Source organism: Prinia subflava, chromosome 26 (assembly GCF_021018805.1).
Source record: "Prinia subflava isolate CZ2003 ecotype Zambia chromosome 26, Cam_Psub_1.2, whole genome shotgun sequence".
Taxonomy (NCBI): Eukaryota; Metazoa; Chordata; class Aves; order Passeriformes; family Cisticolidae; genus Prinia; species Prinia subflava.
In genome coordinates this window covers 4,415,186-4,428,964 of record NC_086272.1, presented here as the reverse complement: position 1 = coordinate 4,428,964, position 13,779 = coordinate 4,415,186, and the positions used below count along the sequence as shown (strand labels likewise).

At 58.0% G+C, this 13,779-nt stretch overlaps 1 long non-coding RNA gene and 1 pseudogene across 1 annotated transcript; both read left to right on the top strand.

Moving 5' to 3' along the window:
• The first annotated feature begins 6,851 nt into the window (after window positions 1–6,851).
• Window positions 6,852–8,653, top strand: LOC134562118 (uncharacterized). Its single transcript, XR_010083068.1, has 7 exons — window positions 6,852–6,965; window positions 7,155–7,193; window positions 7,312–7,338; window positions 7,670–7,705; window positions 7,821–7,856; window positions 8,031–8,096; window positions 8,516–8,653. It is a non-coding gene; the product is annotated as an uncharacterized LOC134562118 (long non-coding RNA).
• Window positions 8,654–9,022: 369 nt separating this feature from the next.
• LOC134562072 (nicotinate-nucleotide pyrophosphorylase [carboxylating]-like) lies at window positions 9,023–13,687 on the top strand (annotated as a pseudogene).
• Window positions 13,688–13,779: the final 92 nt, after the last annotated feature.

Genomic DNA, 13,779 nt, shown 5'->3' with positions numbered 1-13,779 from the left:
CTCTGGCTCTCCTATTGGTTGTGAGGGCCCTCCTTTTTTATCCTTATCACCTGAGTGCTCTGATTGCATCTTATATGTCTTTGTTTCCACAGGGGCAACTACTGCTGGCTGTGACTGCCCCTTGTGGTTCAGCTGGAACCTGGACGGTTGTAATGTCTGTGGGTTCCACTGCTGCATCTTCAGACTCTCCCTCTTCAGGGCAGGGGGAGGGTATCCCACTAGCTGGGGCTAATGAGGCCACCACTGGGGAAAGGTGCTCCTTCAGCATCTGGCCCATCTCCTTTTACCAGAACTCCCACCCAATATGGGTGGTTCATTTCTGAGGTGGGCTGCGGGGCAGGGTCAGGTGGTGGGGCAGCATCCTTAGTCTGTGGGGCAGTGTCAGGCTCCATGGCAGCACCCTCAGTCTCTAGGGCTTAAGTATCCTTATTCTCTGGGGTAGGTATCAGGGTGGTTATCCAGGCCAATCTCTCCTTATCTCGGAATACTAAATAGAATAGGCCTGTGAGCAATACCAGCCATTGTACGATATCATTAGCATTCAGAGAAGATTTAAACCCTTCAAAACCTGGTGGAATAGACCCAAACAGCTGAGTGAAGGGTTGGGAAAAAATTTCCCCTCGTGTCATTTCCTCACACTAGGTACCATTGTTAAAGTAACCCCACAAACAAACACTTAGAGTATGATAGCCATGTGCCTGCATTCATATGCCTGCCTTCCAGAGGAAGTTAAAAATCCATGAATTCCTCACCTTATTAACCCACAGTGTAAACTGGATAACAGCCACAGTAGCCTTAGTTATAGGGCCCATGTTTAGATAAGGGCCTGCAAATGGGAGAAACACAGCCACAACCACATGCCACCCAAACCAAGGTAAGCTAGACCACATGATGCTATTTAGGGAGGTTTCTATACCCAGTGCACAAGGTCACTTCAGAACTGTTATTCCTTCTTCTCTCAATGCCCTCAAGCCGCACGTTGGGCACCAAAAAATCTGTCTTGGTTTGAAGGTCAGGTATCTGCTAGGAAGGGGGCAGGACCTCCCTAGAGATGGAGAATTCAAATCCCCTCCCTCCAAATTATTCTAATTTAGAAAATTAAAGGGGCTTTCAGGCAAAGGCATGGGGATAGGAATAACAGTTCTTTACTAGTATATATGGCAAAACAACAAACAAACAACAACTACAGCATTAATAATAAACAGAAGCAGGAACCTTGAGGGCTTTTTTTCACAAAAGCCAGGGGCAGTTTGATCTCGGTGCCCCTGCAGGACTCCGAGAGGCCAAGCTGGAAGGGAGGAAAGTCTCGGGCTGGTGGATGAGATGGGAGCTCTGCGCTGGTAGCTGGAGCGGCAGGGGGTGTCCCGGCAGGGCTGGGCAGTGCAGGGCTACAGAGTAGCAGAAAGCCTCAAAGCTCCAAAGAAGCATCGGCGGTGGGGGGAGGGCTGGAGAAAACGAGCTCAGGATTCCTGGGTACATGAGCAGATGACGGTAGATTTCCCAGGACGAGACAGAGTGATGGCTGTGAACTCTTCCTGCAACAAGGGGCAGCTTAACTGTCCTCCTCGATGCCAAAAAGCAAGTTCAGGAGGGAGGGAGTGCCATGAGGTTTGAACCAAGGCAACCCAGCACCAACTCTGTCTGACACAGCTGGGCCCTTCCAGTCCCTGCTCCACATCCAGGGAGGGGAACAGGGCAGGTTTGCGTCTCCAGACACACAAACACCAGGCCATGGCCCTTGGCTGCACTGGCAGCCCTGCAGCCAGGAAGGATGTATGGAAACAGAGGCTGACTTGGAAAAGATGCAAAAAGAATCCAGCCACTCTCTGGGAGAGCAAATCATCAGCTGGTTCCACCAGTGCCAGGTACCAGGGCCAAGAGTAAGGAATCTGAGGATACAGAGCCCAGCTGGGGAGTCCTTGCAGGAGATGTGGGCACTGACAGTGGCATTGGGGCAGCAGTCCTTCTGCAGTCCTTCTTCCCAATCCTCCTCCAATTCCAAACCCCTCCAGCAGCCCATGGGAGAGAAAAAGAGTACTCTGGTTTCATGGTGTTTCTACAATGGTTTGTGGAGCACAATTTTCATGAGACCCAAGCTGGGGATCACAGGCTGGTGGTGAAAACTTGCTTTGGGTTCTGAAGGCAATGGGAGGTTTGGCTGAGCCCCAGTGAATCCCAGGGGTCCCTGGTTTTGTTTGCAGGATGATCCTGTCCCAGCTCAGAGCCCCTGGCAGGGGGAGCCCCGAGGGCACAGATCAATGACAGCCCCTGCCCAGGGCTCCCACCAGCTGCCAGTGCCTCCATTCTCCACTGACAGGCCCTGACATTTCCAGCAGATCTTCCCTCCTCACGGCACACTGACCACACAGAAGGCACCTCTTGTGGCACAGGTGGCAAAACCCTGCAGACACCTGACTTGACTGTTTGCCTTGGATTTTCCCCAGGAGCCAGCAGGAAGATTTTCCTTTGGCCTCTTGGTGCTTTGTGCCTCCTTTGTTGGAGGATTGAGGAGCGCTGACCCAGGAGGGGCCCAGGGGAGGTGAAGCTGCTCAGCTGAGGAATTTCCAGCCCCTGCACACCTGAGGGGCCATTCCAGGTGCCCCCAGCTGGCGGTTGATGGGCTCCTTTTGCAGATCAGCACTTCACTGAACAGGGCTCAGGGCTGATTGAGTCTACCAGCACCAAATTCATGGAAAACACCAAGCTGGGTGGGCCTGTGGATCTGCTGCTGGGCACCAAGGCTCTGCAGAAGGATCTGGGCAGGCTGGATCGATGGGCTGAGGCCAAAGGTGTGGGGGTCAATAAGGCCAAGAGCTGGGTCCCAGCCCAGGGTCACAAGAACCCCATGGAATGCTGCAGGCTGGAGGAGACTGTCTGGAGAACTGGGAAAGGTCCTGGGGGTGCTGGTGCCAGTGTCTGAAGATGAGCACAGGTGTGCCCAGGTGTGTCAGAGGCCAAGGGCTGCTGCGCTGTGCCAGCCATGGGGTGGCAGCAGGAGCAGGGCAGTGACAGTCCCTGTGCTGGGGCTGCTGAGGCCCCTGGAGGGCTGTGTCCAGTTCTGGCTCCGCATGGCCAGAGACACCCTGAGGGGCTGGAGCATGTCCAGGGAAGGGAACAGAGCTGTGCAAGGTGCTGGAGCACCAGGAGTGTCTGATGGAGCCAGGGGGGCTCAGCCTGGAGAAAAGGAGGCTCAGGGGGGAACCTTCTCACTCTGCATGTGAAAAAGGCATATTGTGTGTGTGGCTCTACGCAGATATTTACTATATGTAATATGCTAGGTAGAAAAGTTATGCAATATTAACATTTTAAATAATATAGTAAATGTAGTTTTTAACATTGAATCTAAGTAAGAATTGTGTGTAAGGTATTGTCCTTAGCTCAAGAGCAAAGAGAAGATAACCCAGAGGTTTCTACACAGAGAGAACAATTACAACAAGCCAGACTAAAACCCCCTCTTGGATGTTTCAGAGGGAAAGATGCATATCTCCTTGAAACCACCCTGGCCAATCCAGACCATGCATATCTCCTTGAATCCACAAAGCTACCTGGTTAAGCCAGACTCCAGGACGCCAGGGGTTTTGCAAAAGGCTCGTGGCAAACGGGCTTTTCTTAGATAAAGTATGCATATTCATTAAAGTTGGTCCTCAAAAATAGAGAGGCTTCTCTCTAACGGGGCCCTTCTCCTTCACAGCCTTTGTCTGGGAGGGAGGGGGGACGTAGTCCCGGGCTACCTTTCTTTGCTCTTATTGCCTCATTATTTGTCCTGTCTCTGAAAACTTTTTAAACTTTTATTATTGTATTATATTTTTTGTAACCAATTTTTATTCTTTATTAAATTTTCATAAATTTCAAGAAGCGAGTTATTGGCATTTATCACACTGCACAACTCCCTGACAGGAGGGGCAGCCCGGTGGGGTTGGGCTCTGCTGCCAGGGAACAGGGACAGCATGAGAGGGAACAGCCTCAGGCTGTGCCAGGGGAGTTTTAGCTTGGACATCTGGATGAATTTTTCCCTTTCCTGGAAAGGGTTGTCAGGCCTTGGAAGGGGCTGCTCAGTGAGATCATGGAGTCCCCATCCCAGAGGTGTCCAAGGAACGCCTGGACATGGCACTCAGGGCTCTGCTCTGGTGACAAAGTGGGGATCACTCACAGGGTGGCCTTGATGGTCCTGGAAGGCTTTTTCAAAATCAGTGATCCCAGGATTCTGGGATTGTCCTGGAGAAATGCTTTTTGTCTTTTTTTTTTCCCCTTCCAAGTTCTGGACTCAAGCTTCTAGTCTCCAGGGAGGTTCCCCATCCCAATTCCTCCTGTCCAAGCCCCTGTCCCACAGACAGAACCACAGGGTGACACATGGGCTGTGGCACCAGTGCACCCCCCTACAGCAGAAATTCTGCATGGCTGAGACTGTGGTCAGTAGGAGCAGGAAAAGCATCCTTCCTTAAAAGCTGGGGTAAGTGTGGGACCAGTCTCTGCACAGCTGAGACACATTCCCGAGGGAGGCAGGGACATTCCCAGTTCCTGGAGCTGGGTGGCCTGTCCAGCTCATTATCCCCCTGCTCTTGGTGAACAACATCAGTGCACTTTGCACAAACTCTCTCTGCATGGACAGCGTGTTCTGGATTCCATCCAGGGATTGGGATGGCTGCTTGTTCTCCAGGGTGCTGTGAACTGCCTCCCCCAGAGGTGATTTCCTCAGATCCTGGGTACATCCCTAAGCAGGAGCTCCCAAGATCTTGCTCCAAGGGATTCCTGTCCTTCCCAGTGAGCAGGAGCAGCTTCCAGAGGCTGAGGACTGCTGCCCTATTCCCAATGCCACTGGCAGTGCCCATATCTCCATCAGGGAATGCCCAGCTGGGTTCTGTATCCTCAAATTCCTTTACCCTTGGCCCTGGTATCTGGCACTGGAGTAACCAGCTGAGGAATTGCTCTGCTAGAGAGGGGCTGGAATCAGAGAGAGCAGAGCCATGATGGAGGCCCAGGTGGGGCAGGTGCCATTCTGTGTGTCCTCTGCTGAAAACACCTGGGAGGACAAAAGGCAAGAAGGGAAACTGGCAATTGTCTCCATGCCCAGAGCAGAGGGATGGCCCAGCACAGAGCTGCAATGCCTGCCCAAGATCAAGGGCAGGATTTTGCAGCCCTTCCCAGAAAGCCCCCAGGGAGCCCAGCGACTGCAGCCCAACCCCACCTGTCCCAATTGCAGCAGGAACAGGAGCAGGGCACAGCCACAGGAACTGATGGGGACACCCGGCACGGCTCTGCTCTGGCCAGCAACAGTTAGGCAGCCACTTATCCCAGCCAAAGCACTCCAGCAGCACTGAGAGCCCCTGCTCCTGCCCTGTCTGCCCCCCTCTCCCCCACACCGCAGCCACTGAGGGAGTCTGGCAACGGGAGGGCTCTGGGAAATTTGCAAGGAAATGTGGGCACAACAGGCTCCTCTTTTCCCCCCTGTCACCCCCCACAATACCTCCCTGGGGTCACAGCCTGGGGAGAATGGCTGGGCCAGAAATAGATTTGGAACCCGAGTGTGGAAAGAATCCCACAGAAAGGATGACAGGAAAATCAGAAATGTCCCAAGTTGCTCAGAGTCCTGCTCAAGGGAGAGGAAGGGACACACCCCAGGACAGATCAGCTGCACCTCAGATCCCCCTGGTCAATTCTCTAATCCCTCTCTGCATCAGACACCAAAGTGGGAACATTTCCATGTTCCACTGAGCTGCTGATGTGCAAACAGGAGCACGTCTGTGCAGAGCCTGTGAACCTCCAGCTGGGCTCATGCGGAATGGCCCCTCAGGTGTGCAGGGGCTGGAAATGTCCCTGGGCCCCTCCAGGATCAGTGCTTCTCAATCCTCCAACAAAGGAGGCACAAAGCACCAAGAGGCCAAAGGAAAATCTTCCTGCTGGCTCCTGGGGAAAATCCAAGGCAAATAGTCAAGTCAGGTGCCTGCAGGGTTTTGCCACCTGTGCCACAAGAGGTGCCTTCTGTGTGGTCAGTGTGCCGTGAGGAGGGAAGATCTGCTGGAAATGTCAGGGCCTGTCAGTGGAGAATGGAGGCACTGGCAGCTGGTGGGAGCCCTGGGCAGGGGCTGTCATTGATCTGTGCCCTCGGGGCTCCCCCTGCCAGGGGCTCTGAGCTGGGCCAGGAGTGCGGGAGCCTCGGCTGGGGAGGTGAGCCCTGCTCAGGGCCAGCGCTGGCAGCAGGGCAGGGCAGGGCCATCCCTGGGGCCAGGGGCGCTGCGGGAGCTGTGTGCCAGTGCCAGCATTGCCCAGCGCTCCCCAGTGCCTGCAGAGCCTGCAGATCCCAGTCTCCCAGCTGTTGCCATGGCCCAGGACCCCGCTGTGCTCCCAGCTCCCCGTTCTCCCTGATCCCGGGCTCCTGGGGCCCTGAGAAGAGGGCTCAGGGCAGCTCCCCGTTCAGTCCAGAGGCTGCAGTGGCAACAGGGACAATTCTGCTGTGACACACCAGGGTTGGGGCCGGGCTCAGCTCCGGGCTGTCCTGCAAGGAACGCTCTGGCAGGGCAGGGCCAGCGGGAGATGGGGGCTGTGGCACTGGGGGCTGCTGGAGGATGGATGGTGTTGGAGCGGGGCTTGTCCCCACAGGGTCCCCAGCTGCCTTTGGATCCCCTTGGCCCCCCTTGGGCCCCCTGGGTGCCTGGGCCCTTGCAGGGGCAGCTGCCCCGTGCGGGAAGCTGCAGGGATGCGGGCAGGGGGACTGGATCCGTGCCACAGCTGGGATGGACTCTGGGCAGGGCTGGGCTTGTGGCCAGGGCTGGGGGCTGTGCCAAGCCAGGCTTTGGCCTGGGGGCTGTCGGGGAGGGCGCAGGGAGGAGTCCCGGCAGGGATAAAGGTGCTGGTGCCCTGCTGCAGCCTCAGGCAGCGCTGCCCAGCGCCAGAGGAAGATGAAGGTGGCTGTGCTCGGCGTGGCCCTGCTCTTCTCCATGCTGCTGTGCCTCCCAGCACAGAGCCAGGTGCGGCTGCAGGGCCACGGGCTGGGCTCGGCACTGGGGGTTCTTCCCAAGGCAGGGGCTCTGCCAGGCTCTGTCCGGCAGCCCTGCCCAGAGCAGGGGACAGCCCTGGGCCGGGGGGCTGAGGACACCTGTGTGCCTCCCAGCCCCACAAGGGCCAATCCTCACCAACCTTTTGCTCTCCTTCCCCAGGCCGACATGGATGGCAGTGGTGAAACTCTCTGTGCTGGGGTAAGTCCTGGGGCTGGGTGAACCAGTGTGGGAACTGGGGGGCACTTTGGTCACCCCCAACCTTCACCAGGACTGGGGACACCCCAGTGACCAGTGACATCTCATGCTCTCTCCACAGCGGGCTAGTGCCATTTTTATACGCAAGGTGGGTACCCTGAGTTCTTCTGCTGTGCCCACACCCTCCCCTCTCATGGCCATTACCCTTCAGGGCATCCCAGTGCACCCCAGAATTTCTTTGGGGTCCTTACATCCCACTCTCTTCCCTGGAGGCCCCAAATTCCCCTCGCTCTCCTTGTCTCCATCCCCACCATGGTCCCTGCAGGAGCAGGGATCAGGAGAAACTGCCCAGAGTGGGACTGGGGGGAGCAGAAGGGCTTTTTCCCCCTCAAACCAGGGACAGCCACAGGGCTTGGGGACACAAGGGCCCCTGAGCCCCACAAGGGCCATTTCAGACTAAACCTTTGCTCTGTCTGCAGGTAGCCATAGGAGTACGTGAAGGCATATGCATTGGGGTAAGTCCTGGAATTGGGGCACCAATATGGGAACTGGAGCCATTTGGACCCCCCCATGCCTTGCTGGGACTGGGGACACCCCAGTGACCAGTGTCATCTGCCCATTTCTCCACAGAGACTGAAAGAGCTCCCATGATGGAAGAGGTTTGAGGTGGGTACCGGGAGTTCTGCTGGGCCCAAAGATTCCCCTGTCATGACCCTCCAGTGCACCCCAGTGCACCCCAGTACACCCCAGAACATCCCAGTGCACCCCAGTACACCCCAGTATCTACCAACATGCCCCAGTATCCTCCAGTGTGGCTCTAACCCTTGCTTTCTCCCTCAGTCCCCTGTGGCTGAACAGGTGAAGCTTCTGCAGGAGTGATGCCCAGCTGCCCCTCTGGATGCCCTGGTGAGAAATCTGTGGGACTCTCCAGCCCCACCAAAGATCCTCGGGGGCCAGGGCACATCCCTGAGCCCTCTGGGCTGTGCAGACCTTGGCGCTGGCAGAGGGACATGCAGGGGACTGTCCCTGATCTATGTGCTGGGCTGAGGTGGACAGAGCTGTCCCCAAGGCTTTCCTTGCATTGGGGGGCTCTGGGGACACCCAGCGTCCCTGTGGGAGCAGGGAGGGCTGTGGGAGCTTTTGGGATATTCCAGGCTGAGGGGCTCTGGGAGCCACATGGAGCTCAAGAGCCAAGTGCAGTGCCAGGTGTATGCAGGGCTCCAAATCCCTTCTCCTGCCGCAGGGCCCTGCAGAGAGGGCTGGGGACAAGGGCCCTCTCATGTCCCAGTGGACAGCAGGGTCCCAATTTGGGTTCTGCCTTTCAGGCCTGCAACTGGTAGAGACACTCGTGTCCTGTCCCCCTGCAGCAGCATGAGGAGATGATCATCCCTGGAGAAGGCCCTGACCCCCTTGGAGCCCTGGGAATGTCCCTGCAGGAATCAATAAATGGCTTCAGCAAAGCAGCTCTGGCTCTTCGTGTGGGCTTGTTCTCATGTCCCTGTGTGTGTTCCACGTTCCCTGTCCCTGTGTGTTCCTTGTCCCTCTCTCAGCCCTGCCAGGCTCCGCTTCCTCCCCCACCATGAGCAGAGCGACTCTGGGGGCTGCCAGGGCTCTCTGTCCCTTCCCCCCTGCCTGGTGCCCTGGGCAGGGCAGGTTGGGACAGCCTGGAATGTCCCCCCACAGCTGGCAGGGCCCAGGGGCACCCAGAGCAGCCTCTGGAGCGCGCAGGCTTTGGGGCACAGAGGGCAGCAGGTTGTGCCCAGGGCTCGGGGAGCCCCATGCCCAGGGAGCACAGCTTGGGCTGGCGGCAGCAGTGGAGCACGGCCAGGAGCCTGGAGCCCTGGCTCCTCTGCTGCCGCTGGGAGCCACAGCGCTTCCCTGCCCAGGGATCAGCACTGCTGGGCTCATGCCTGTGGGCAGGGAGGGCCTTAAGGGCACTGAAAGGATCCCCGGCTGTTCAGATGCCATCCTTGAGGTGCCTCTGCCCAAATTCAGGGGCAAACGGGACCAGGAGCCAAAGTCAATAGTACAGAATTCACTGAACAGTCAAATATGAGGGGGAGAAAGGAGCAAGGGCAGGAAGAGAGGGAGAAGGGAGGGAGGGACCGAGATCAGTCAGAAGATCAGCACCACCCATCACAGCCCTGCAACTGTCACCACCCCCTGCCTTGCTTGCCCTATCACACCCCAATGTCCCGTGTCACGGGTACTGCGGGGACACCCCTGCCACTGTCACCCCCTGATGCCACTGTAACACCCCCCACCTGACACTGATGGGGTGGGGAAGGGTCTGAATTGGGGAGGGGCAGGTTGGGGGAAATCACCTGATGTCATCTGGTGTCACCTCAAGTGATCCCCGACCCTCGGGCGCCACCCACGTGTCCCCCCACACTCCCGCCACGCTCATTTATTGTCAAGAAAGAGAATTTCCCCTCCGCCACCCCAAATCTGGGGGGTGTTAGTGGGTGCAGCCAATCACAGCCCGGAGTTGGGCTCTGGGGTGGGGCGGGCCACGCCCCGCAGGTAAGAACCGCCCCCCGGACCCCCAGTTTCGGGCTTCAGTCGCCTCCGACTCTCGACTGGTCAGTGGGGCGCCCCTCCCCCACCCGGGGGTCTCGGAAAGGGCGGGGGGAGGGGCGGGTGCTGTGGCCGGACTGGACTTTGCACTGGCCTGAGCTGGGGGGAAGGGGCAGCAGGGAGGAGGGGAACCCACATTTGGGGTGTCCATGAGGGGGGCGGGACCCACATTTGATCTCCTTCCCGGATTCCCAAATCCACCCCAGGGCCCCAAGAACTCCCCAAATCCCCCCTGCACCCAAAACTCTTCCCCAAAATCCCCTTAGGACCCCAAGATCCCCCTCCAGAACTCTTCAAGGACCCCCAACCTCCCCCCAGGACCCACCCAAAATCCCCTTCCCAGGACCCAAGAACCTCCAAACGGCCCCAAAAACCCCTCCCCAGGACCCCAATAGTTCCTCAAGGACCATCCTGCGACCCTCCAAACTCCTGAAGATCCCCCCAAAAATCCTACTAAGGAGCCACCAGGCCCCCTCCTGAAATTCCTCCAAGGATCCCAATATCCCCCAAACCCCCTCAAGACCACCCCAAATTTCCCCTTCAGCACCTCAAAAACCCCCCAATCATCTCTAGACCCAAACATCTCCCTGAAAAACCCCACCGCGGACCCCACCATCCTCTCGGGGACCCTCCTCGGACCCCAAGCAGCCCTCGCAGAGCCTTCCCCATCAGCCCAGAGTTCCCCCCGCAGAGCCCAAGTGGCGCCGCTGTCGCTGTGCCCAGGGCCCCGGAGCATGGCCCGCTCGGCGCCCCCCGGCCGGGGCTGGGCCCCCGCGCCGCCCCCGCACCGCCTGCGCTCCCTGGCGCGCTCCCGCCTGGACGAGGACGCGCCCTGGCGGTGGCGGCCGCGGGGGACAGCGCGACCCGAGCGGAGCTGCTCAGCAAGAGCGGGGGCGGCTCGGGGGGCGTCCTGGCCGGAGCCCCCTTGGCCGAGGCCGTTTTCGGGCTGTCGGGGTGCCGGCTCAGCCGGAGGGTGCTCGAAGGGGCGGCGCTGCCCCCAGGGCGGGCGGTGGTGGCCGAGGTGGAGGGTCCGGCCGCGGGGGTGCTGGGGGCTGAGAGGGCGGCCCTGAATATTTTGGGGCGCTGCAGCGGGGTGGCCTCGATGGCCGCCAGGGCCGTGGCGGTGGCCCGGGCACCCGAAAAACCACGCCCGGCTTTGGCTTGGCGGAGAAATAGGCGCTGGGGGTGGTGGGCGCCGACCCCCACCGGGGAGGTTTGGGGGGACTCCTCCTGCTCAAGGACAATCACCGAGCGCTGGCGGCGGCAGCGGGGGGACTCGAGCAGGTGGGGACGCCGAACTTGGGGGACAATGGGGGGGACCCTTGAATAGAGGGGTTCTGGGTGTGGGGGACTCCAGAGTTTGGGCGGTAATGGCGGCAGAACCCCGGGATTGTGGGGTGCAAGGCGGGGAATCTCGGAGATTGGGGGCCAGGACCCTAGTTTGGGGTGGGATGGGTGGGGGGAGCCTTGAATAGGTGGGATCAGGGTGGTGGGTGTGACAACCCCAATTTTGGGGGTGTTGCATGGGGGGAACATGAGGTTTGGAGGAAATTGGGGGGGATTTGGTGGAGGGGGCTCGATTTTGGGGGCAGTGATGGTTTGGGGTACCCCGAATTTCTAGGGTGGTGGGGAAGCACCAATATTTGAAGAGGGTAACAATTTTGGGACAGACTCTTTGATTGGGGTATCCTGGGTGTGGACTGATGTGGGAGGACCCCTGGATTGGGGGGATGTGTTTGGGGGTCCAAGTTTGGGATTGGGGGGGAATGGGAAATTGGGAGATAAGCCCAGAATGGGAGGGTGGGTCATGTGTTGCATAAGTCTAAATTTGGGTGTTTCTATGAGGGGCAACTGCAATTTTGGGGTCAGGGGACACCCTTGAATGGGGGGGATCTGGGTGGAAAACCCCAATTTGTGAGGATCAGTTTGGGAGGGGGTGAAGGGGGACCCAAATTTTGAGTCAGCACTGTGGGGACCCCCATTTTTCCCCACCCCATATTGGGCCTGAGGGATTGGGCATCACTTTGGGGTCCCCCCTGACCCTCCCTCTCTTCCCCAGATGATTTTGGGGGTGCGCTGGGGGTCACCCGCTGTTTGGGGGTCGAGTGCTCGAGTGCAGAAGAGTCTCTGGCAGCTGCAGGGGCAGGGGCTGACATCGTCCTGCTGGACAACCTGGCCCCCCAGGTGAGCCCCAAAGTCGGAGGGGAGGCATCAATGGTGGGGCCCCAGGTGTGGGATGGACCCCAAAAATGGGGTGTTGGGGTCTAAAAAAGGGGATAAACCCCGAAAATGGGGCACAGATCTCTTAAAAAGTGGGGCAGTAACATCAGGGATTTGACCTATGCCCCCACCAGATGAGCTCCCAAAATCTGGCAATGGGCTGCCAACAATTAGAGAACCTCCCAGGTGTGAGGCTGGACCCCAAAAAGTGGGGTCTGCAACCTTTAAAATGGAAGGCAAAGCAGTGAAATAGGTTGAATACCCCAAAAAGTGGTGGATGACCACATAGATCCAGGCTCTCCTCTCCCCATCTGAGCCCCCCAAAACAAAGGGGAATGGCAAAAACTGGGGACACCCAGGGATGAGGCTGCACCAGGAAAATGGGAATCTGCTGTGAATGTGGGGCAGTCCCAAAGATACATGGGGCAATCCCAATATTGGGGGGTTTAGAGGGTTGGTTAATCCCAGTTGGGGGGGTTCTGGTTAGGGGGACATTTTACTTGCGGAGTTTGGGTGTGGGGACAACAATGTGGGGCTCAGTGGGTGGGCAAATGCCTGGATGGGACGGGTTGGGTGGGGGCCCACAATTTTGGAAGGTTGTGGGTGGACCCCAATTTGGGTGGTCGGTTGATTGGAGAGCCCAAATTTGGGGTTGTTCTGGAGGTCAGTGATGGGTGGGGTCCAAAATTGGGCAGATGTTGGGTGGGAAACCCCTGTTTTATTGATGTTCTGGTTTAAGGGGGATAACCCTTGATTTAGAGCGTTTGGGGGTGGACACCCCAATTTTGAAGGTCCGCAGGTAGAGTAATCCCTGAATTGGTGGTTTCTTGTGGGAGGGACCCAAACTGGGCAGTGAAACCAGCAGTTTTGAGGGGAGAATTCTGCACTGTGTGGCATCCATTTAATGGGGGTTTTCTGTCCAGTGCACCCCAAATTTTGGGCAGGGAGTGCTCCCTGCTCACAGGCTGTCCCCCGCCAGGACCTGCACACGGCGGCGGCGCAGGCCAAGGTCGCGCACCTCTGGGTGACGGTGGAGGCCAGCGCGGGGATCATTCTGGAGACCCTCCCCCGTTTTTGGGGCCCCACATCGACGTGGTGTCCATGGGGTATCTGACCCACAGTGCCCCTCCCCTGGACTTTGCCCTGCAGGTGCTGGAACCCTAAAATCCATCCTGGGACCCTGAAAACCCACCCTAGGACCCCAAATCTTACCTGGGACTCCAAAAACCTACTCCAGAACCCCAAACCCAACCTGAGATGCCCCAGTCCATGCTGGGGAGTGCAAAACTCCCCGTGAAACTCCAAAATCCACCCTGGCAGTCCTCAAAGCCCAAAGCCCTCCTGCTGAGGGGGACCGTGAAATGTGGCACTGAGTCCTCCCAGCCGCCAGGGGGCGCCAATGCCTGAGACCTCCCCCCAGCCCGGGACTCCAAAATCTACCTTGGCACCCACAAAATCCGTCTGGGACCTCAAAATCTGTCTTGGAACCTCCTAAATCAATTCTGGGACCCTAAAATACACCCTGGGACCTTCCAATGCCCCCCTGAGACCCCACAAAGGCCACCCTGAGGATTCCGAATCTCCATCCTGGGGTCCTCCCACTCACCTCCCCCCTCTAAGGTGGGCCCAAAACTCCACCCTGAGGTCTCCCCATCCTCCTTTTCTCTTTGTACTCCCAAATAAACCCCTACCTCACCTCCCCCATGTGTCTCCCCATTTTTTTTCCACGGTGTCACACTCCAAATCCACCATGGAGTGCAAAACCAGCCACTTTCTAACCAACAAAAAGGGG